The sequence below is a fragment of the Pongo pygmaeus genome, chromosome 1 (genome assembly GCF_028885625.2).
Source record: "Pongo pygmaeus isolate AG05252 chromosome 1, NHGRI_mPonPyg2-v2.0_pri, whole genome shotgun sequence".
Classification (NCBI taxonomy): domain Eukaryota; kingdom Metazoa; phylum Chordata; class Mammalia; order Primates; family Hominidae; genus Pongo; species Pongo pygmaeus.
Window position 1 is genome coordinate 9,521,574 of NC_072373.2, and position 26,457 is coordinate 9,548,030.

Genomic DNA, 26,457 nt, shown 5'->3' on the forward strand with positions numbered 1-26,457 from the left:
GATGGGGGAGAAACAAGTTTGGGGGAGGTGTGGGAAAACCTAGAGTTCTGTTTTGGACATGTTAATTTAGAGCTACTTCTTAGGCATTCAAGTAAAGATGTCATCCTTGTTGTGTGGAATCTGAATTTTAGGGGTCACGGATGGAGCTGACATATGGGGAAAATGGACCCAGACACAGTCAAAGATTTACATGCAAGGATATATATATACACACACACAGACACACACACACACACACACACACATATATATATACACATATATATTTAAAGTTGCAATACAGAATGAATGAAAAGAAACTAAATATGGGATAAATAAATTTTGGTACATTCACACAATACAATGTTTCGTATCCTTGGAAGTATGTTTTAGAATAATACTTAGAGAAATGTAAAAATGGGAATGTATTGTTATACTATGAAAGAGGTATGAGGAATGTGATCACATATTTGTGCAAATATATAAATTACCTAAGTCTAAAGTATAAAAATATTTGTAAGAATTACTTTGGAGTTTTTCGGTGGTGAGATTATAGATGTTTTGTATTGTTTTTGCATTTTTTTTGTATTTTTAAGATTAGAAAATATGGAAAAATTAATGACCATAAAAAGAAATATCATTAAAAAACATCAGCATATGAGTTGCAATAAAACAGCTGAAGACACTAAAGAAAGATGTAGCAAAAATACTTTAACAATATTTCACTTAATTTCCTAACATTATTGTAAAGTTACTGAGAATCTGAAAGTATTGATATATTTTCTAATTAATTTGCCTAAATAGGGGTATTTAAAAATAATTATCAAACACAAATTTCTCAATAGTTTTTCCTGTGTTTTACACACATATATTTTTTGCCCCGGAGAATTTTGCACACAAAATGCCACACTTCATCATTTGTATATTTTATTATGAATAAGTGGTATATAGTTAGTCCATCTATCACTCTGAATTTTATTCAAAAAATTGCAATGTGACGTCCACTGCGGTCAATCCCAAAATAAATGGACAATAGCCATACAATGTATTGTTTCACTTTAAAAGTTAATTTTGATAGCACCTTGGAAATGATCAATTGTGCAAGAATTGGGTCTTGCGATAACAAGAAGGGTAAGATCCTAGACAGGGCATTAATTCCATAACTCCAGTGGTATAGTGTTATGTAGATGTGGAGTTATACAATTAATGCACTATGTATCCTTAACAAGTTGTAGGTTCTCACCATCATCTAATAAAATGTAACAATTTAATCAATTCAGGTACAAGAAATATTGGCCAGCTTCTTGCAACTAACAATAATGTCTTAGTTTTGAGGTTAAAGCAATCATCCGACTCTCTCTTGAAATTCGTCCTAACTTTCCATGAAATCTTATGAGGCATACTTGATATTTTAAGAATTAGTCCCTCCGAATTTGGGTTTAAAGTTTGAGGTAGTGGTTGAACTGTCAGTTGTTGGCATTCAATTAAATATTCTTGACTGAAATGAAGCAATTAGGGAAAATGTGTTTTATACGGTCAAGGTTAAGCTGAAATGCGAGACTCAATTTTAAACACAAGGATTTCAGTAAGTATTCAAGGGCATATCAGAACACACTTTTAGGAAGTACACTGTAGAGATTCTCAGATTAGACAAATAAACTGATGAACCCAAGAAATATGATCCTGACTCAGGCTCACAGCATCAACTGGTTACCAATAGCTCCTACAGACTGTGAATAACAGAGACAGCCTGCTTTGCTAGTATGACCTTTTCACAGTTTATAAGACTCATAGACTTACAGAAAAGAAGTGAAAGGGAAAGTGATAAGAGATGGCTGTTGTGCAAAACATTTGTGTTATACTTATTACAAGTCTAGCAAAAGCTTGTGTCAGTGGTTAAGGAAGTGCATATTGGTGGAAAAGGATTGGCAGATACCCTAGATGTTTCTGGGCATAAAAATTCACTTAGTCCATATTTATGGAGTATCCTCCAGGTGCCCTTCCTGTGAAAGCTTCTATCTAGGGTAACAAGGGAAAATCAGCAATACATATGCAAGAGGAGCTCAGACACCAGTTAGGGACAGGAGAATAAACATAAAGTGGATGATTTCAGTTTTATTTGCTAAATACTTAGTAAATAAAGCAAGAAGTTGACTCAGGTGACTCATAATTCTTACATAAGGCAAAAACTTTTGACCTGTATATTAAAGGATGAGTAGACAGTTTCCAGGTAGAGAGGGAAAAGCATTCTAGGAAAAGAGAACATGGGCCAGCCCAGTAACACAAAAGAGCTTAGAACATTTGACTGTGGAGGATGCTGCCCAAGTTCTGGCTGTCAGTTGTTGGCATTCAATTAAATATTCTTGACTGAAATGAAGCAATTAGGGAAAATGTGTTTTATATGGTCAAGGTTAAGCTGAAATGCGAGATTCAGTTTTAAACGCAAGGTGTATGTCAGGTGCATACAAGAGTGTCACTGGATATGAGTTTGGAGAATTTCTTGAAATCAGACATTGGAAGGCTTTTTACTCCCATTCAGAATGTGTCTGGATTTTTTGCAATCTATCCATCTGACAAAAGTCTAATATCCAGAATCTACAAGGAACTTAAGCAAACTTACAAAAAAAAATCCCATTAAAAAGTGGGCAAAGGTCACGAACAGACACTACTGAAAAGAAGACAAACATGCAGCCAACAACCATATGAAAAAAACTCAACATCACTGATCATTAGAGAAATGCAAAACAAAACCACAATGAGATACCATTCTATGCCAGTCAGAATGACAATTATTAAAAAGTCAAGAAACAAGAGATGCTTGTGAGGTTGCAGAGAAATAGGAATGCTTTTCTGTTGGTGGGAATGTAAAGTAGTTAAACCATTGTGGAAGACATCTGGTGATTCCTCAAAGATTAAGAACTGGAAATACCATTTGACTCAGCAATCCCATCAGTGGGTATATAACCCAAAGCAATATAAATTATTCTATTATAAAGATACATGCACATGTAGGTTCTTTGCAGCACTATTCACAATAGCAAAGACATGGAATCAACCCAAATACTCATTAATGATAGACTGGATAAAGAAAATGTGGTACATATACACCATGGAATACTATGCAGCCCTAACAAGGAACAAATCATGTCCTTTGCAGGGACATGATGAAGCTGGAAGCCATTATCCTCAGCAAACTAATTCAGGAATAGAAAACCAAACACCACGTGTTCTCACTTATAAGTGGGATCTGAACAATGAGAACACGTGGACACAGGGAGGGGAACAACACACTTTGGGTCCTGTTGGGGGAGGGTGCAGCGGTGGGGGACGACAATAGAGAAAAGTGCTAATGCATGCCAGGCTTAATACCTAGGTGATTGGTTGACAGGTGCAGCAAAGCACCATGCCACACATTTACCTACGTAACACAAACCTGCACATCCTGCACATGTACCCTGAAACTTCTAAAATAGAATAAGTGTCTGGATTTTAATCTTGAGGCAAAGGGAGAGACATTTACACAGAGAATAAAATACTCAGAGGTGTGTTAGAGTAGTCTCCAATGTCAAGGGGAATGATTACCAGAAGGCAGTAATGCTGGCCAGAGAGACCATTAAAATATTTATTGCCAGAGTTGAAGTAGAAAACCTCAGAGCCACATAGTAGTCATGGCAAGGCAAAGAAGATAGTTTTAAAGGAGGTTTGAACCACACTGACAGAGAACTCAGATGTAAAGATTAGTTTTATTCAGCAGCCAGCTGAGCACAGAAGTAGAGGTGTCAGGAGCAATGCAATCGCGTTGCCTTGATCAAATTCGCATGCAAACAGATTCAGAGCAAAAGAAGATAGCTCTCTGGCCTACTTAAGTAGGCTTTTACACTTCTCAGCAGAGCCCTGGAGGGTCTCTTAGCCCCATGCATGAATGAAAGAATGAGATTAAAGTCCAAGATCCAGTTACTATTTAAAATTAAAAAAATATTTTATTTATTTATTCTAAGCTTGTAACTACTGTCCCCAAAAATAAATACGTAGAAGCATCATTCAATTCAACTCAACTCCATTCAACGAACATGTATTTGCTTTCTACTATGTATGCTGCTTTGTATGACTCTCCTAGGGAGAGTTAATAATAAAGCTGAAATGAACTAACAATTGGAACTCTTTATAAATAGTGGTTTCTTCTTGTCATACACTTTTACCATTTCTGTCTTGCAACTTATTTTATGTGCCTCCTCTATGTCTAAGCTGTGGATGTATTCCTAACTTGAGGAGGCCCCTGTCATTACAATAATCTGTTTAATGTACTTTTAACAGGCTTAGTATTAGGAGTATCAGAATTGAACTGGAGCTTTAATTACTCTATTTTTAGTGTGCTACATTTTGCAGGTTGTTAGTACTTTGGGTAGAAACCCAACAATTCTTGTCAACAATTGTCACTTTGGCAAACATCTTTTTATATTTGCTTTCCATGTGAAGTAGTGGGAAAAAAGGGCAAATTAATCTTGAGACACTACTTGTGTTTCTCTACCTCAACACTGTGTTGTCCCGTTGTCAAAAAAATCATGAGACAATATCATTTGACTACATTATTTTTTGAATCTATATTTTTTTAAAAAGCTAAAATGAGACATAAATTGTCAAGAATGACTCCAAAAATATTCTGTGGCTCACGTGTGTATTAAGCATTGATTTTTACACCAATGGCATGAAAATTGAATAATCTTGATTTGGGAAAGCCACCAAAATCATGTATTCAGAGAACCTAACAGTAAAAAGTTTTCAAACATGAATCTGTGCTTCATGGAAAGAAAAGGAAATAATTTTAAAGGTACATGCATAGTTAACGTTTCTCATTTCCTCCAGCAAGAATTGACGACTTTGTCTATCACTGCAACTTAGTAAACAGAATTTGATACCTGTTTACTGGCTGAGCTTTATAAAGAGATTACTATATTGCCTCCAAAGATCACTAAAAATGATTGATTTACTTTCTAGTTGGAAAACTGTCTCAGCACAGTGCATGACTGACAGTTTTTCCAATTTTTGAATTGTTCCTTTTGATGCAGGGCAGGTGAGCTCCAAATTGGGGCTTAGCACATGAGGGTTTTTGGCTTCACCCGGGAAAGAATTCAAGGGCAAGCTGGCAGTAGGGTAGAGGAAAACAGCTTTATTGAAGAGGCAGCATTACAGCTTTGTGACTGCTCCTGCAGAGTATGGCTACCCCATAGGCATAGAGTAGCAGTTCAGGGCAGTTCTTTAATCATATTTATACCTACTTTTAATTGCATGCAGATTAAGGGGCAGTTAATGCACAGATTCCTAGGAAATGGGTAGTAACTTCTGGGTTGCCAGTCATTGCCATGGAAAGAGGCAGTAACCGTTGCCATGGCAATGGTAAACTGACACAGCACACTGGTAGGCCTGCCTTATGGAAAGCTGTTTCTGCCCCATTCCTGTTTTAGCAAGTCCTCATTGTTCTGGTGTCTGAGCCCTGCCTCTGAAGCACAGTCCCACCTTCTACCTCATGTTGTCACAAGGTCTCAAGTGCACATCCCATATTATTTCTAATACAGTAATGTTTATGAATCAATGACTCTAGTTCCACAACCAAACTTCCATGTGATTAAATAATAAAAGCTGAACACTTCCATGTGACTCCATGTTTCAGCACCGAGAAGACTTAAACTTTAATCAAAGAACCAAAAAACTGGGAGTTGCTTTTCTTCCTTTGGTGAAAGGGTAACAATTTTTTCCCCTTTAGGTCTCAGAGTGCTCACATTTTCTGGCCCCCATCATCCCTCATAACCACTCTTCAGTGCAATCTGATGCTGTACAAAATAATCTTTTTTTTCTTTTTTTTAAATTACTATACTTTAAGTTTTAGGGTACATGTGCACAACGTGCAGGTTTGGTACATATGTATACATGTGCCATGCTGGTGTGCTGCACCCATTAACTCGTCATTTAGCATTAGGTATATCTCCTTATGCTATTCCTCCCCCCTCCCCCACCCAACAGTCCCCAGAGTATGATGTTCCCCTTCCTGTGTCCATGTGTTCTCATTGTTCAATTCCCATCTATGAGTGAGAACATGTGGTGTTTGGTTTTTTGTCCTTTGAGGATTTTTCCTTTAGATTCTACAACACCTACAAATATTTTAGAATGATTTAAAAAGTGATTAGAAATACATAAACCAGGGCTGGGTGCGGTGGCTCACGCCTGTAATCCCAGCACTTTGGGAGGCCAAGGCGGAAGGATCACAAGGTCAGGAGTTTGAGACGAGCCTGGCCAATATGGTGAAACCCCATCTCTAATAAAAATACAAAAATTAGCTGGGCATGGTGGCACGTGCCTGTAGTCCCAACTACTCGGGAGGCTGAGGCAGGAGAATCGCTTGAACCCGGTAGGTGGAGGTTGCAGTAAGCCAAGATTACACCACTGCACTCCAGCCTGGGCAACAGAGTGAGACTCCATCTCAAAAAAAAAAAAAAAAAAAAAAAAAAAAACAGAAAGAAATACATGAACCAATTTAAAACCACGATAGGTATTTTACCAAAAACTTCATTTTTAGTAATGATCAAAATATGTTTTAGTGAGTAAAAATGTCAAATTTTGTAATCTCAAACTATGCTTTCGAAAAGTTGAATGCAATTTTGCTATAAAAAAGGAGCTGCTTTCATTTAAAATAAATTTATTACTTTTTGTGTATACATATATTTAATGATCACTCTTTTTCTGCATGCCTGCGCATGTGCACACACACACACACACTCTATTCCTTTCCACACATCCTGCCCCTACCCACCTCTAACAGCTACCTAGAAATGTAAATTCTGTAAGGACAGGCACTTTGTCTATGGTTTATAGTCCCAGGGCGTGCTATACCATAGGAGGTCACTAAATATTTGCTGAATGAATAAATAGAATACCTGAATTCTCTAGCTTCAAATATTTAAACTAAACTCATTTACAACATGACTTTCTTTTCAGATAATTTAATCTGTTCGAATTTCAAATGACTTCACAACATCATAATTATCTTCTTCATTAAAAAATAGAAGTTATCCCAGTACTTTGGGAGGCAAAGGTGGGAGGATCACTTGAGGCCAGGCGTTCGAGACCAGACTGGCAAACATGGTGAAACCTGTCTCTACTACAAATAAAAAAATTAGACAGGTGTATTGGCACATGTCTGTAATCTCAGCTCTTTAAGGGGCTGAGGAACGAGAGTTCACTTAAACTTGAAAGGCTGAGGTTGTACTGAACCGAGATCATGCCACTGCACTCTAGCCTGGGCAACAGAGTGAGACTCTGCTTTAAAAAACAGATGTCAAAACCACTACTTCAAAAGTAGCTCCCTTTCCTAGGCTTGTTTGCCCCTACATTTAAATTTTCCTTGTTGGGATAAATAACATAGTTGAGGGGATATCTAAAGGGACAATAGAACACCGGTAATTATATCTCCATCATAGAAAGAGGCAAAATATGAGATAAATCGGCAAAATTATTTTCAACTAATTAAACTGAAAAGAGACAGTTCACGTGAAAGCATTTTGATGGGAGTGGGATGGGATAGAAGAGACACTTGTTGAGACCAAGAATCCTAGTCCCCACTGTAGGGAATCAATCAATTATAGGACATGTCCATTGATTTCACGGCATTTACATCAATCATTCAAGTGAAAGAAACAAGACATAAGAAAACATGTTAAATGATATTATTTGATTTTTATGAACAAAATTTTCAATCTTAAAAATGGGTAATGCATTCTCCTGAAAGTCTCCTGCTTGTATCCTAACTGAGAATGTGTCTCCAAATAGATATAGATTCTCATTTGTATGCATATTGGTTCCCACGGAAGCATAGTAGGGGAAATCTTTAATTATGAATTTAGAAGCTATTTACTCTCCAGAATATTAAATTAGCAAGGGTTAACCTGAAGCATATTTTCCAAATTAATTTTATTTTCAAAAATAAAATTAGTTCTCTATTTCCCCATATGAAAATATTATATGCCCCCATATTTATGTGTCTGTCCTATAGTGGTGAGGCTGACTTCCTTACAAAGTCTTTGGAAATCAGTCTTACAAATTTGGGTTATATACATATGTCAATCAGTAGTGTACACAGTACAGTATATGGAAGATGATAATGGAGTCCTTGCAGACTTGTGACGATTAAGAGACAATATGGCTAGGAACTCCCTGCCAGTTACTAGCTGAGTATACGGTAGCCATTATTGTTATGATCAAATTTCAACATAAAACATAAGTCGTTTCGTTAAAAAGAAAGTTAGAAAATAGTAATCCAGAAATGTTCATCTTCAAATGCATAAAATAGAGACTCATAAAAATATCAGGAAACAAGCAGGTATTTTGTCAGGTATTAGCTTTTGAAACAATAAAAACTATTTCCTCCAGGTAGGGCGTGGTGGCTTATGCCTGCAATCCCAAAACCTTGGGATGCCAAGAAGGGAGGATCTCTTGAGCCCAAGAGATGGAGACCAGCCGGGGCAATTAAGTGAAACCCCGTCTCTACAAAAATAATAATAATGATAATAATAATATTAGTCAGGTGTGGAGCATGAGCCTGTAGTCCCAGCTATTTGGGAGACTGGGGTGAAAAGATCACTTGTGCCCAAAAGGTTGAGGCTGCAGTGAGCTTATCATTTATTTATATAGTTTTTTTTATATAAAGTATGATATATAAAATCTATACATATATAAAATATGATATATATCATCTATACATATAATATATGATACATAGCATCTATACATATATAATATATGATACATATCATCTATACACATCAGAAATAGATGATATATATAATATAATAAATATATATCATATATTAAATACATATATAGAAAGAAATAGCCATATTTCATTCAATAGTAATTATTATTGCTGTATTGCCATAGTTACTGGAGCATATCAAAGCTTTAATAATGTGATAATACCTACATTATTCCATTATATTTCTGGTTACACAACTGGATGAATACTCTTGATATGGTATATACGGATCATTCGATCATTACCCCTTTTTGACTGATGCATGTTAATCTACAATAGCTTATGTGCTGAAAACTGGAGTAACCTATCACCTATTTTCTTCTCTTAAAAATTATCTTTATTAGCTTAATGCTTTACAGTTACCTATCTACAGCCATCTGTGAAATCTGAGTGGCTTGACATAATTTGTGCTACTTATAACCCTATCTCATTAGCCCATGATGACTTCACTGTATACAACTGGACTACAGCAAGCAACAAAGATGAGTGTCATGTGTTAAAACACTGTTTTAGTGGACTTAATGATCTTTCATGTTACAATTGTATGATAAAATTTCAGTTAAAATCATACAATTCATGAAGAAACATTTAAATCAAACAATTTTAAGTCCTCCTCTGAGTGATGTATAGCTACTCATTTATTGACACAGAGGCCTTTTTTTTGGTTCAGTTATTTTTCACTCTATTTTTAAACAAACAGCTTAAATCTACAAGAATAATAACATAGGCCAGGTGCAGTGGCTCACTCCTGTAATCCCAGCACTTTGGGAGGCTGAGGTGGGTGGATTACCTGAGCTCGGGAGTTCGAGACCAGCCTGACCAACATGGAGAAACTCCGTCTCTACCAAAAATACAAAATTAGCCAGGTGTGGTGGTGCATGGCTGTAATCCCATCTACTTGGGAGGCTGAGGCAGGAGAATCACTTGAACCCGGGAGGTGGAGGTTGCAGTGAGCCAAGATCACGCCATTGCACTCCAGCCTGCGCAACAGGAGTGAAATCGAAACTCCCTCTCTCAAAGCAAACAAACAAAAAAAGAATGGTAACACTTATATACATTTTCCACCTTTCCCAAATGATTAATGGTAGGGGACTTCCTTGGTCATATGAAGTATATATATAAATTATATAGCATGTATGTGCTTTATATTTATGTAAATATGCTTTAATATGTATACTTTAAAAACAGTGATGAATTCAAGCCTGGAATGTTGAACAAAAGCAATCAAAAGAAATAAAATAGTTATTATAATAAAAGAAAACCTTAAGAACTATTTAAAAAATATTTTTCTTACTAACTCATAGCAACTCAGTCATTCCATTTTCAGTTAACATGAGGTCAGAAAATTTCTCATCATTGTTGAAATGCTGTTCTAAAAATCAAATTTTCTAGCCCACCTAGGGACACAATCAATCAATCAATAGAACTTAATGATAAATTAAGAAGGTAGTTAATAGAGTCAGATACACATTTTCAAAACTCCTGTTATCTTTTGCTAAAAATACTTAAAATGATATAAACATCATGGTAAGTTAAAATTTGCCACTTTTCATTTTTTTCTGGTCATACTTTTTACAGGTTTATATTAATAACAATTTTAAGATAACATCCATATTGAAAGACATTTCATAGAAATCTCTGTAACATGCCAAATGCAATTATTTCTTGTGCAATCTAAGGATAAAATGTATCATTAATCATTTGAATCATTAATTTTATCAGTAACTATTGGTTGACTTCTGGACCCAGGAAAAACAAGAATGAACAAGAAAGGAATTGCCCTCAACAAACTAACACCATAGTGAGGTAGTTGGCATATCAACAAAGCATTGCAAAAGAAGTAAGCATGATTTATAATATAGGCATGCACACAGTACAGAAGAGCAGAAAAAGAAACAGTGAATTTTAAGGGGAAGATCAAGGAAGTTTTCATAGATGACCATGCCTGTAAACTGAGTTTGGAAGGAAGAACGTGAGTTTGATTAACGGACAGTGCATTTAGCACAAGGAGGCTCCTGGGATCATGGCACGCAGGTAAGGCTTGCTGCTGCTAGGTGGGGCTTGGTCAGCAAGGAGGCAGAGGAGATTGGCAGCCAACATGTGAGAGAGGGTCACATAAACCTCTCTGGGAAATTCACAGCTCACTGATTCCACCTCCAGTCACCATTGAGCAGGCTCTCTTCTTAAAGGACTCACCTTCTGCTTGGCCCACAATAGAGCCTGCTCGAGTACACCTCCATTCCTAGGCTTATACTCTTCCCTTTACCATGTTATGTGTAAAGTTAAGGGCTATTCTCAGGATCCCACTGTAGTAAAGATTTCATCTATTTCGTGTCTCCAAATTATATTAGACTTCAGGTCTGAATATCCCATGTCTGATCCATGGTCTGGCCCTGTGGTACTGAGTGAAATGCATCATTCTGCTTTAGTTTCTAGAGATTCTCATTTAAGTAGTATCAGATAGATATTGGACTTAATCAGTCTCCTTCAGAAGGAGACTCCATTTTTTTTTTTTTTTAAGATGGAGTCTCTCACTGTTGCCTAGGCTGGAGTGCAGTGGCATGATCTCAACTCGCTGCAACCTCCACCCCACAGGCTCCAGTGATTCTCATGCCTCAGCCTCCTGGGCAGCTGGGATTATAGGTGTGTGCCACCATACCCGGCTATTTTTTTTTTTTTTTTGTATTTTTAGTAGAGATGGGTTTTCACCATGTTGGCCAGGCAGGTCTCAAACTTCTGACCTCAAGTGATCTGCCCATCTCAGCCTCCCAACGTGCTGGGATTATAGGTCACTGCACCCAGCCAGAAGGAGACTTCTAAAGACATACATAATTTAATTTGTGATGTTAAGGTAAATATCACAAATATATACAATGACCATAAAACCACAAAGATAAGTAGAAATCCACAAAAATCTGTCTGTTTAGTAGGTGATACGGTTTGGCTGTGTCCCCACCAAAATCTCATCTTGAATTCCCACATGTTGTGGGAGGGACCTGGTGGGAGGTAATTGAATCACTGGGGCAGGTCTTTCCCATGCTGCTCTCAAGGTAGCAAATAAGTCTCAAGAGATGTAATGGATCTATAAGGGGGAGTTTCCCTGCACAAGCTCTCTCTGTGCCTGCTGCTATCCATGTAAGATGTGAATTGCTCCTCCTTGCTTTCCACCATGATTGTGAGGCCTCCCCAGCCACACAGAACTGTAAGTTCATTAAACCTCTTTATTTTGTAAACTGCCCAGTCTCAGCTATGTCTTTATCAGCAGCATGAAAATGGACTAATAATACAGTAGGGCTGGCATTACAACCGCATAACCTTGCTTTTTTCCTTTTATTACATTCTAAATCCTAATACGAGACTTCATAATCTGCATTTTGGCTGCACTGAAGGGCTAGAAGTATGGCATGCTGCAGGCCCTGGGAGGGCAGGACAGCATCAAATCAGTGCCATGGGCTACTCTCACCCAGGCCCTCACAGAGGGACAGCAACACAGCAACCAGGCCTGTACCCATTTCCATAGCTTGTAGATTCTTACCAAGAAATGCACCCTCAAAGCCTTTATGCCCAAAAGCTTCCCCCATAACCACTACTGTCCTCATCAGGGGAAAAATCTATAAAGGCTGAAGAAGCTATTGCAAAAATAAACAAGAAGAAGAATAAATGGGTGTGTGCAAAGCAGTCAAAGATAACATTTTAATCCGAATTATAAGCAAGTCAGGTAAGTCAGATTAAATTTACACGTGAAAGGCTTTCTGGGTACAGAGATGGACAGAGTTGGACAAACCAAACGCTGTCATTGTTTTAGATGGTTTATAAGGAAGAAGTGAGGGAACAAGACTTGGCTTTCTGGTCTGAGTGATACATGTCAGCCCAGCAACTGGCTCAACTAGAGAGATAAACACAAAACATGGGCTCATGCTCTTGACTCTAAATACTGCCCCAAGTTATCAGTACTTTCCACCTTGGGAACAAATTATGACTCATTTGGAAAATGTCACCCACTAAAACTACTGAATTTTGTCCAGTGTAAGCTCAAAGAACAATATCTTAAGTTGATTCATAATAAAAACAAGTGTACGTCTGATATAGAACTCATGATTATGAAAGTGAAAGTTCAAGCCCTTACTCCCCATCACTTTGTGAAACATTTTCTACATTTATACCTCCTTTCTTTTTTGCTTTTTCTCTCCTGCAAAAAAAAAAGTCATTTTAAACATGATGACAGTCCAAAATTCAAAATAAATTAAACATTCATTTGATATTCCTTGATCGGCCTAATAAACCACTTTTTTTTTGTCATTTCAGTATTCCATACTCAAGCTATGTTTGCATTTTGTTGTTTGATTTAAGTATTTGTTAATCATTTTTGAAATTCCAAATCTAACAAAATAAATCCAATAATTGAACACATTTATAAAAGTCCTTTAAATATAACACATGGCAAGGACTTTTTTAAATTCAGAAGTTCTCTGATTTACATGATTTTAAAATCATACTATATAATGATTTGTGATTATATCTTTACAATGCCTGACAAAGCGGATAGCTACCATTCCTTGTGTGGATGCTGTGTTAAGCCATCTGAACAAAGGCAGTATGGAGTATACCATAATCATTTCCATTTTATTTCTCAGAAACTGAGGTTTTTGAAAACTTCACAATTAATAAATGACTTTGAACCCACGGCTTTCTGATTCTAAAATCTGTGCTCATCAGGATAATCCCACACTCCCCAGGGAACTGATTGATAACTTAGTAAGTGTCACACTGCTCCCAAACACTTGTCCATATTAACTCATGTAATCCATACAACAAGCCTATGCAATCAGATAGATTTCTTTTTATTAGTCTCATTCTACAAATGTGCAAACTAAAGCACAGAGAAATTAAATGACTTGTCCAACTTTGCAAAGCTACAAAATGGTGGAACTGGGTTGCAACCTCAGGCAGTCTGACTATAGATCCTGCATACTTCAGCAGTATGCTACAATATTAGCCAGTGAATATGTCACCTGTTATTAAGATTTTTGTTCCATTTATATGCAAAAAATTTATTCATGTAACAGACCACTGCCCTTCCAGTGAAAATCATATCTAATTTCTGGAATTAGAATTTGCAAACCAGTTTCATTGCATAAGCCTGGTTATATAACTTGTTTAAATTTAGTGGAAAAGTCTTTCTCAATATTACTGAATGTATTTGTTAAGATTACATTTTCAGTTGTTCATTTTAAACAGGCTAGCTGTATTCTCCTAGCTAAAGAGAATGGTCATAGAAGATGTTAAAAAGATTTCAGTTAACAAATGTATTAAATACTATATTTAAATAATAATTACAATCTCACCAAATTCCTACATCATTTCCTTAATATCTCGAAACTAAAGTACACATAAGTATCTAATATATCTTTCTCCTTCATGTGTAAAAACCTAATAGATAAAATCTAATAAGAGTAAACACGATGGAGAGAAGCAGCAGCAGAAATTCCTTATGGTTGGTGGGGATTGGTGTGTGCATGGGCGTGTGAGAAACATGCGTTTCCTCATATATCATTTAAACATAATTTTCTCAAATATACAAAATTAATTTGGGTCATAAATTAAAATTAATTATGATTTTATCATTTATCTCTTAGGTAAGTAACATATAAAATAGTAGACTGCATTAATTAATTTGAAGAGACAACTATGGTCACAACTTTTTCCAGCTCCCTACTTGTGATGTTAGTTGACCACAGACAACACTATTTATTTTTACGGAGTTTGAGAGTTAGCTAATAATTTCACATCCGTTACCTCTGTTGACCTTCAAAGGAAATCTTATGAACTAGGTAAAGCAGAAATGATTCCTTTCATTTTTCAAATGAAGAAACTGAGGCCTAGAGATTAGGGGACTAGTATGAGGATAAATGCTGGAGCTGAAATAAAATTAACATCTTCTGACTGAGTTTAACTTTCTTTCCATAACGCCGTAAATATCATACACCAACTGTTAATATGGTGCATCTGTAAGTGGAAGCACATCAAATACCCTGTATAATAAAATTAAACTGTTTCAAAGTATAAACTCGGTAAAAAGTTTAAGTTTACATTGGCACCAGATCTATATGATATTAACCAGAAGACATCGAAACTGTCCAGTGACGTTTCTTAATTCAGTTAAAAAAGAGGGAAGATTCTATACTTCTAAATTCTGCCTATATAGGTATACATAATTACATTTATATACTTATACCTAATAGACACAGCTCAGCATGCCTCTTCATTTTACAATTGGTTGATACAGAAATAGACTAGATCTAGCCATATTTCATACCAGCGACACAAATACATGTGTTTTACACATTTTTCATTATAAAAGTAGGTACTCTGTTGAAAATCTCAACATATAACTGTGTACATGATATTAATTAAAAAAATACCTACTAGTGAAGAGACTTGGTTCTGTACATCATGATGGGGATGGATACAGTTCATTCAATCCACAGTCCACTGAGTGAGGCATAACCAAAATATGTGCCATTACTGTTCATATCTAAACAGACACAAAAAGATGACAAAATCGGTCACTAAGTATGACCTCATATGATTTGCATAAGATTATCTTTCTAATCTGTAGCATAATAATAATAATAATAATAATAATAATAATAAAAAGATGTTTGACAAGCAACCCAACAGAAAGACCTTAACCTACATACCTCTGTTGTTGTTGTTTTTATTTCATTAGCTTTAAGAATATAAATGGTTTTTGGTTACACGGGTGAATTTTATAGCGGTGAAGTCTAGGATTTTAGCACACCCATCACCTAAGTAGTGTACATTGTACCCAATATGTAGTTTTTATCCCTCACCCTCCTCCCACACTCTGAATCTCTAATGTCCATTATTATCACTCGGATGCCTTTGTGTACCCATAGCCTAGCTCCTACTTATAAGTGAGAACATGTAATACCTCCATTTTGCACACAATGTGAAGTATAGCCATGCGAACATACTACACAGTCAGTAAATATGTCTGATTCAGAAGTAAATTTACTACTAACTCAATGTAACATTACTAGAAAGCCATATGCTTATCAATAAGAAAACCAAACTTATCCCATGATGTGAATTTTTTGTGGCCTATGTGTTGAGCATTACCCTATGTATGCATACGAATTTTCATTTAGTTTTCACCACAAATCTGCAATGCAGTCATCTCGCTTTACAGATTTAAAGACTCAGGGGAGTAAGGCAATTGGCCCAAGACTCTGCCCTCTATAGAACATGCTGCTTTATCATATCAAGTGGACCATGCAAAGCAGACACTTCTTCCAATGATTAGTTGTGCTCTACGTGTCCTACAATGTAACCAACAGATATTGAGTTGATATATAAAGATACATCTCATTGGTTCTCTGTCTCCCATATAGTTCTCTAAAATGCAAGCATGGTATTCTACTCGTCTTTGTATGTCAAGATAGATATAAAGTGAGATCTCACTTTGAAATATAGTGCCTGGCACATACAAATACGTGCTGAGTAAATGAATGAATGAACAGCAACAACAAAAGTAGGCATTGGCATCTATTTTTTGCCTTAATTCACACTTTTGTTTTGTCAATCCTTTAATTTACTTGCCAAAGTTATCTTTCTGTTTGCAATACAATCTCAAGAAGAAAGAGAATAATCTGAAATATCATTTGAATGAAGTTCAAATATATTCATTCCAAAAATTACACACTAGTTAGCAGTCGGTTTAATTTAATTCATTTAGAGATCGAATTCTATTTCTCAAAAATAGAAAAGGTTAAATAATAAAGACATTTTCCAGAAAGAAAAAAAATCCATGTTTTACCTATAGATTAAGTATTGGCTTCCTAACGGGACTTACATCTATGCACCTTCCTAGATCACAGGGGGAAGGATGGCACGAATAGAGGAGAAAACTGAAGTCAAAGTCTATAGGCAGAAACTGCATGATTACTAGGAGCTAGGAAAAGCGGCTCTGGATTGGAGATGCTACAGAAAAACAGCCAGCTTGGAGACTCTAGTGGTCAGATCCCAATTTACTCTGCAGAAAAAGCAGCACCACAGCAATCTCTCCAGAGCAGGAGTGGGCAAACTCCAACCCTGCTGCCAGTTTTTGTGTAGCCTGTGAGCTAAGAATGGTTTTTACATTTTTAAATGTTTGGAACAAACTAAAAGAATTGTGCGAATTATTTGAAATTCAAATATCAGAGTCTATAAATAAAGTTTTATTGGAACACAGCCACAGCCATTCATTTACATATTGTCTCTGGCTGCTTTCATGTTACCACGGCAGAGTTGAGTAGTTGTAACAGAAACAGTATGACCCACAAAGCCTAAAATATATACTATCTGACCCCTGATAAAAATCGCTTGCTGGGCAGGGTGTGGTGGCTCACGCCTGTAATCCCAGCACTTTGGGAGGCCGAGGTGGGCGATCATGAGATCAGGAGATCGAAATCATCCTGGCTAACACGGTGAAACCCCGTCTCTACCAAAAATACAAAAAAATTAGCCAGGCGTGGTGGCAGGTGCCTGTAGTCCCAGCTACCCGGGAGGCTGAGGCAGGAGAATGGCGTGAACCCGGGAGGTGGAGCTTGCAGTGAGCTGAGATCGCGCCACTGCAATCCAGCCTGGGTGAGTGAGACTCTGTTACCAAAAAAAAAAAAAAAAAAAAAAAAATCGGTTGCTGATTTCTGGTCTAGAAAATTGTTCATGCTTGATTTGGAGGAGATTATATGACAGGAAGAGGGGTGCTTCAGGGCAGATTGGAAGCAGAGGTTGGGAACCCCTGGCCTTAGAGAAGATCATGAGCCTCAGGGGCAATGCAATAACCATCTTGAGTAGAGCAGGGTATTTCTTTGCGGACAGCAGGATTTTCCCTGTAGGAGGCACAAGAAATGAGTTCCGACTCAGTCACACTTCATGTCGGGCCCACAAGCTGAGGCAATGAGGATGGATAGAGAAAGATGGCTACCGGGATAGCGTCATTCTGCAATGTGCCAGGATGGCATTCTCTTCAAGGAAATATCCAGGGCTCTGTCTCCCTCCCTAAAGGTGCCATTCTTCAGAATGACAGATAACTGAGACAACCAGTCTTCTTGCTGAAGGCCAAAGAAAGGTGATGATAACAACAAACAGGATAACTCTAAAAAAGTTAAAAGATCCTCCATTCTCCCCCATTTAAGGGCAAAGAGTGGAACACAGCAAAGATGCATAAATGGTAAAAACGTAAAACGAAGAAAGCATGAAGGCTATAGAGAAGAATCTGCTACAGACATAATAGGACTCCCATGCAGAGGTGGCATTTACTTTTGAAAAATATCAAAGGAAGTTAAAATACATTTTGTAAAATGTCTATTTTTGAGACAACAGAGACAAAATCCCAAAGATTTATCTTCAAGCAGAGAAGTTAATTAAGCCCAAATAAATAAGAAGGCCGCTAAGTGGTTGCCCATGTAATTGCATCTTAGAGGTGAAGAGAAGGTGAGTTTTGAGCTGGAAGACTTGGCTGTAAACACCAACTCTGATATATTCTTGCTACATGACCTTGGACAGCTGGCCTCGTATTCAACAGCCTCACTTGCATCACCTCTAAAATAGAGTTTTTCTGAGAGTTGTAAGACAAAATATGAACAAAATGTCTAGAATACTGCCTGTCGCATGGGAGGTACGCAAGATTTACTAACTGCCCAGCTTGCTTTCTCTCCGTCCTCTTCTAATACTAATCTCCAACCAAAATTATTACAGCTGTAGGAAATGGTTGCCACATATTCAGTTCTCTCCTACGTTCCATACTTGACTTTGCTCCCTCTGTTTTCTCTGAGTAGACAACATCTTCTAATTTGGGGTGCCTCTCTATTTATCTGGTAAACTGCTATTCATTTGAAAAAATAATAACTCAAAAGCTAATTCTTACCAATCCCTAGTCCCTCAGGCACAAATATACTGCCATAACATTTTGAACATAATGTATATAATATAATAATATTGTATTATTATCTGTTTGCATATCTGTCTTTCCCAGGAGGTTATATCTTGGTCATCCTGTCTGATATAGTATAATATCAAGATGACTAATTATAATCTCCAGGGGAAGACAGACATGGTTTTTTAAAAAATGCCCACACATACATATTTCTGCCTATCTAACGGCCTACTCTGCCTATCTACTGCCTATACTCCACAAGGCTCTTCGGATTCCTGTTGAATAGAGGAATTTCCTTCACAGGAGTTACAATCTGGAGTGATTTCCAGACAGCTAGGTGTGCAACAGGTTCTAATATTTCTTGAGAGAAAGAAATGAAGAATGAACAAGTAAAGGAAGAATGACAGAAAGGCAACCTTGGTGAGGATTTGGTATATAAAAAATTGGCTGGGCATGGTGGCTCATGCCAGTAATCCCAACACTTCGGGAGGCCAAGGCAGGTGGATTGCTTGAGTCCAGGAGTTCAAGACCACCCTGGGCAACAGGGTGAAACCCCATCTCTACAAAAAAATAGAAAAATTAGCCTGGCACGGTGGCACACGCTTGTAGTCCCAGCTACTTGGGAGGCTGAGGTGGAAGGATCACCTGAGCCTGGGAGGTGAAGGTTGTGGTGAGAGGTAATCACGCCACTGCACTCCAGCCTGGGTGACGGAGTGACACCCTATCTCAAAAAATAAATAAATAAAAAATAAAAAATGAACATAGCATATTGCAGGTGGCATTGACAATTTAGTTATCCTGGAGATCCACCTTGAAATATGCACAAAATAAAATAAATCTCCTCATTTTATGGATGTAAGTCAACTTTAGGCAGCTCCCAGTAATGATATTCCCTCATTTCTTTAACACCTACTATATGTGAGGCTCAGTGGGAGGTATAACCTCTAAGTCAGCTATTACTTATATGTGTTCAAAGGAAGATATTGAAGATGAAGAAAAAAATAGGGAATTTTTTTCTTGACTAAAGTCACACAGATATTAGTACAGTAAGTCCTCACTTAACATTGTTGATAGGTTCTTGCTCACCTGAGTACCTGGAGAAAACCCACACAGACATGGGGAGTTTGTGCAAACTCCACACACACATTGGCCCCAACTAAGAATTTTTTTCCATCAATGTTATAATTATAAGAAAATAAAGTTGAATAAAACAAAATTATTCAAGGACCTGTTATATACTGAGTTCTTCAATCTATGCATTTCCACATAACAAATCAAGATTCTTCATTAATTTGATAAATGATGCTTTTAACATAGTATTTATTGTGTGAGCAGTTAATAAATGGTAGCTGTTGTTACTACTGTTATTAACACCATAACAAAACATCAGGGAAACAGTTTAACATTATGGAATGTTAAACTGCTATACTTATATAATACTTTATTATAATAAGAAATACGGAAGTTATACTGATATAAGGAAATGTATGTAAAATACAGAATATAAAATGGCATGTATTAGTTAACTAAAATTACAGGCAATATTGTGTATGATAAATTAGTAAAAATTAGAAGTTAGTATGCTGAAAATAATAAGACTGTGTGTTTGTAGGTAACTTATTTGAAGTTCCTCAATTTCTTTGAGAGTACGAAAATTTCCTTGAATTCAAATTTATGTTAAAACAAACATAATGTGTAATTTCTAAAAGTGGTGCTACTATCCCAGACTTTCTCCACATTTGAAATCTAATTTCTTCTGGTGCAAGATAATAAATTACTGCTGTTTTAGTAAGAGCTGTTTGTTTATCTATTTATTTCATTATTGGGAATGGAAACAGAGGCAGATTTTTTTAAAGGATTACTGAAGTGTTCTTTGAAATGGAGTCATATAAACCACTTACTTCACTTAAAATAGACATAGCTTACCTTAACACTTCCTGATTAGCATAAGCAATCTACACATTATGATGCCGACTTCTGTAGTAAAGGCTAAATTATGTTAACATTTTGTTAAGATAAAGTAGTCAACACGTGCTGAAAAGAAATTTATTTCTTATACAGTTACGCCTCACTTAACAATGAGGACACATTCTGAGAAATGCATCATTAGGTGACTTCCTCGTTGTGCAAACATCATAGAGTGCACTCACAAAAACCTAGATGGCACTGCCTGGTACACACATAGGCTCTATCATAAACCCTATTGCTCCTAGGCTATCTGTACAGCACGTTACTGTACTGAATACTGTGGGTGGCTGTAACACAACAGGAAACATCTGTGTATGTAAACATCTAAACATAGAAAATGTAAAGTAAAAATATGGCATTAGGCCAGCACAGTGGCTCACGACTGTAATCCCAGCACTTTGGGAGGCTGAGGCAGGTGGATCGCTAGAATCCAGGAATTTGAGACCAGCTTGGGCAACATGGCAAAACCCCATCTCTACGAAAAAAATGCCAAAATTAGCTGGGCATGGTCCCACCTACTCAGGAGGCTGAGGTAGGAGGATCACCTGAGCCTTGGGAGGTTGAGGCTGCAGTGAGCCAAGATGGGGCCCCTGCACTCCAGCCTAGACAATAGAGTGAGACCTTGTCTCAAAACAAAAACAAAAACAAACCCCAAAATAGCAGTATAATCTTATAGGACTACTCTTGTATAAGTGGTCCATCGTTGACCAAAACATCATTTCACAGTGCATGACTGTACAGAAATATGAGAAAGAGAGATTTTAGCAGAACCATAATAGCAATAGTGACAAAAGTAATTGCTGCAAAAGGGGAAGAATATTTGATAAGAGTGACGGCTGAGACTCAAAATCGTCTTTGTGCTCTGAGAGCTGTGGAAGGCTAACCCCACTGGGGGACATCCAGCTCAGAGCTCATCTGGGCTTCAGACTTTCATCTGAGGGGAGTTCTAACCAGTGTCACTAACTGCTGAAGCAACTGACATTCTCTTATTCTCATTGAATTATAAGAGAACAAAGGCCAAAAAAATTGAAAGAATTCTGTGTAATCAAAGCATCTTTTAACAAAGAAGGTACAGAAAAATGACCTTGAACCTGATCATCAGGGAATCTGAAGCAGCTTCTTGGGCATGAGTGGGTGGCTTTTCTTCACCACCGCAGTTATGTCCAGAGTTTTACATCTGACAGAGCCATGTCTTAAGCACACCAAGGGTTGGGTGGGCCTGGGGCAAATGGTGATATTCTGGATAAAAATGCACATTGTAGCTCGGTTTTCTTTAATTGAAAGGGTTATATGAAGAGTCTTTTTTCTCTCTTTGTTAAAATCCTAAAGTTGTTTTTTATTAGAAATAACTATTTTAGGGCACTTATTTGATAGCCACAGTGGTAAGGAAGGAATTAATAAATCAAAGAGAAAGACAGCCTTGATGAAAAGGCTCAGGTATAACAAAAATAGGAGGTGGATTCTAAGCTTGTTTCAAATTGCTACTGGGTAGCTTTATATGTGTGCTTACATTTGTAATGAGGCAACTGTCATTTCATGTTTATATTTATTGGCTATTAAACTTTAAAGACCAGTTGTACTGAAAATTAACTCCTATATTTATTCCACATGTGCTATGCTGATGTTCCAATGACTTTTTTAATGAAGTTTAAGTAAGGACAGTTAAATTAACGACAAAAATCAGTAGATTTTTAAAATATATAATTTACAGAACAGAGACAGCAGCTTCAAAACCTATTTAAATTAAGTCTACTTCCAACATTATCTAATTGGGTTGAAACAGCCCTTTGCCAGGCAGAGGATAAAGAGTTCTCTCATGAATCAGAGCTGTCACAATAGAGCAGAAGTGGTCAAGCTGTTTGATAGAGGGGTGAGGTGGAGTTTAGCTAATGCAGAGAGGAGGTCAAAAGTTAGGGCAAAGGGCCAACAGAGAGAAACTGAAAAGCAGTTTCTATTGGCATCTTCCTGAGGGAAAAGTAAAGGAAAGGAAAATAATAAATTTCAGAGAGACTCTCATCACACTTTGTAATTGCATGGAAGATGAGAACTATGTAAATTAAAGGAAGGGATACTTGGCAAACCTTCCCAAAAGGCTAAGCTGCAATCTCATTATTTTAGCCATTACATGCTCCTGCATTTCTCTTTCTTCTTTTTCTTTCTTCTGCTACTTCCCCTCTTCCTTTCCTTCTTCCTTTTTTCTCTTCTGCCCCTTCAACCTTCAGCTGGAGCAATATCATAATTAACACTGCTCATGTGGCTACCCACATGCCAAGCACTTATGACTGATTTACACGCATATTTTCTTTTAACACTCTTCCAGCATTGTTAATAGTACCCATATTTCATAGATGTTGAGGCTCATATAGACTGAATTTCAAAGCCAAATTAGCCAATGAGTGGGCAAAGATGGAAATCAAATCTTAATCTATCTGATTCTTTAATTAATAAAAGAATGATTTTCAGGAGTGAAACTGTAAATTGCGGAACTCAGTGTAACCACAGACCCTTTGCACATAAGAAATTAGGATGAGGATTGATGAACTTTGGGAACTAAGTGACCATAAGAGCAAAATTCTGTATTGGAGAGCTATTCAACTAAACATTCTTAAAATAAAAGCAATCAAATAAGTATTTAGGGAACAAACGGAATTCAATTCTGAACCTTACTGGTAGGAGGGGTCTTTATTAGGGACTGATATAGAGTTTGGAGGTCCCTCCAGATCTCATGTTGAGATGTAATCCCCAGCGTTGCAGGTGGGGCCTGGGGGGAGGAGTTTGGGTCATGGGGGCCGATCCCTCATGGCTTGGTAGGGTCCTCGATAGTAATCTGGCTGTTTAAAGTAAGTGGCACCTCCCTTTGTTCCCACCACGTAAAGTGCCTGCTCCTGCTTAGCCTTTCACCATGAGAAAAATCTCCCTGACGCTTCCCCAGAAGTCAAGCAGATGCCAGTGCTATGCTTCCTGTACAGCCTGCAGAACCCGGAGCCAGTTAAGCCTCTTTTCTTAATAAATTACCCTGTCTTAGGTATTTCTTTATAGCAACGCAAGAACTGCCTAACACAGGACGATGTACCATTTAACTCAAATGTAAAAAGAGAAAGAAGAACAATTGACACTAGTCCAGGAGACGTCTAGACTGGAGGATCAGTTAAAGGGGTAATTTTTTTTTTTAAGAAACTGCAAAGAAATTGGCAATCAGTCTAAGAATACCTCATGCATTTAAAACATGCTGAAGACTCAAAGATAGAGCCCAAAAAAGTGACACTTAAAAGTCAACTTTGAAGCCAAGGAAAGAAAAGAAAAAGAAATTTAATTATCATTTTAAAACCTAATAGAATCCATTCTGGAATGTGAAGCTTTCTATCAGAATACATCAACAGTTGCAAAATATACATTTAGATTGAAATGAAAATGATTCCCTTACAACCTCTTCTAAGCTGTCCACTAGGATGCATAATAACTCTCAAGTACTCAAAAGCCAGTGCATAACTGATTCTAAAATCTGAAAAGACCTTGGTTTTCCTGGAAATACAGTAAGAAGGCAGGCAGCCAAAAGAACATAGAAAACATTATGACCAGGGTTTTCTTGTTTTACATTTACCAGCCCAGGTACTTAGATGGCTATCTTCACTAGTCTTTGGATATTTTCCTAGTTTTGTGTTAAAGGGAAATGACTTGTGACTAAGAAATCATATAATTACCTCGAGCAGATGATGGTTTACTAATATCTTGGATATGCACGTGTCTGTGTCTATGGTATGTTTTGGAATTACAATATTTACACATTTTAAAAATTGTCTTAGTCTTTGGAATTGATAACACTTCCTTTAATGTCAAGACAGAGTTAAAGATAACTGCAGTAAGCAATCAAGGATGACTACGACTATGTTCTCATTTCCATAGAGATTGTTTGCAACAGGAGGAGGATGACTGTAGCCAAGAGAATACTTGTAACCATGTCTTCCAGCTAGGATTTCTAAGTCAATTATAGAATGGACGGTATTCAAGTCACATGCTCCTCAAGACACTGTCCATTTGGGGAACTGAAAAACCAAAGCTGAGGTTAAAATTTAAGGTAATCAATCAAACCTAAGCAAACCTGAAACCATGAAGATAAGCCACATAAATTCAATGTTGTCACTGCTTCCTTGACTCTGAATTCAGATGGAATTTGGGGCAACATCTTTAAGATGCCTCCCTAGACTAGGAGCTAGCAATACAATGATGGGGCCTAAATAGTACCCTTTCACACCCTCAGCTAGCTTGCAGTTAAAAAGACATGCACATTGTTCATCTAATCATGCTTATGATATCTAACCTGCCTCAGCCTCATTAGCCATTCCAGACCGGGCTGCCTTTAAGATATGGTTCAGAATCAAACTGCAACACCCTGTACCCAACAGCCCAGGTCAATGGCCTCTTTAGCAGCCCTTATCTTTGCTCCAGACTAACCTGTGGCTGTGCCCATTAACCTGCATGATATTGTCTCCTTGATCCTAGGAAACAAGCTTCAGAAGTTTCAAGAGCAATTTCAGGTCAGAAATGTGCAAAGAGAGATCCCCAAACAGAAATAAATGTAGGGATAAGCGAAAAACAAAGTCTTCCCCATGGAATACATTTCTTAGGCCTAACCAAAACTCAAGAGCAACACAGAAGCCTGAATAATTTACCAACAAGAGTGTAAGAGTATTTTCATAGGGCAGAACCCACACTCAGTGTGGGTCTGGGGTGCTAAAAACACAGGGCCCAAAGGAACAAAGGGAAATAGAAAGGACTGAAAACATACTAGATAGGAAATAAGGGCATCTTAAGTAAGACTTGGTGATTGGGGCGCCACTCAAAATTCTAGCTAAACTTGATAATATGGCAGGGATATAATGAATTCTCCCTTTGGAGAGAGAAGGCAACATCCATGGAGAGGTTTTTGCCCTAGGTATGAGATGTACATAAGACCAATATTAACCTTTTATTAGAGGACTTCTCCAAGTGAGTTTAAGTCCATAGTATGTGGATTCTGGGCCAGTGTGGGCCACTGGCACTGATTGATTGGTACCCTGGTGAACCCCCAAGTTTTTCTTTGTCCATGCCCCTGCCTTCAGCAAACACTGTGTGCTGAATTAATTCCACTTCTGAGGTTCTGATCAAAGTACACTTATTTGGTGGAAGAAAGCGTAGGAGCAGCCCAGGCTGCAAATACTAAAAGATCCATCTAAAATGTAAGCTGCCTGAGGGCAGGGACTCTTTCTCACTACTATATGTCCAGCACCTAGCACAGTGCCTGGCATGTAGTAGACTATTTTTGAATGGATTAGCTGTCTTATAAAAAATATAGCATCTTCAAAATAAGTCTTTACTCAAGCTTAGCAGCTACCAGCAATGGTACCGAACTTTTCATTTAATGATAACCTTACTAAAATCAAAGTTAAATCATTATTTTTATTATTTACGACTATTTATTGATGGTCTTATGTGAACTAGGTAAAATACGAAATGTTCCATGTATGAACCTTATCATTTAATCTTCATAATAACCTTGAAAATGTATATTAGCTTCATTTTACAGATAAGGAAATTGATGATTCAAACTTAGGTTGGATTTGGCCAAGTTTCCATCACTTTGCACCATACAACAACTTGTCTTTATTCATTTTCTGCTTCAGAGAATCCCTTTAAAATCAGAACTAATTTTTAGATTTAATAATTTTTGAAACCAGAAATAAGGTAAATGTCTGGAAGTAAGATGTGGCTAACTTTGGCATCGGTACAG

At 37.2% G+C, this 26,457-nt stretch overlaps 1 protein-coding gene across 3 annotated transcripts in view; it reads right to left on the minus strand.

The window, feature by feature from the left end:
• Positions 1-26,457, minus strand: part of CHRM3 (cholinergic receptor muscarinic 3) — a 521,859-nt gene that overhangs the window by 347,052 nt on the left and 148,350 nt on the right. For all 3 annotated transcript variants that reach the window (XR_010127531.1, XM_063670731.1, XM_063670724.1), the window contains exon 3: positions 15,209-15,317. The gene's annotated coding sequence lies outside the window, so the exon portion shown is untranslated. The remainder of the gene's footprint in view (positions 1-15,208; positions 15,318-26,457) is intronic.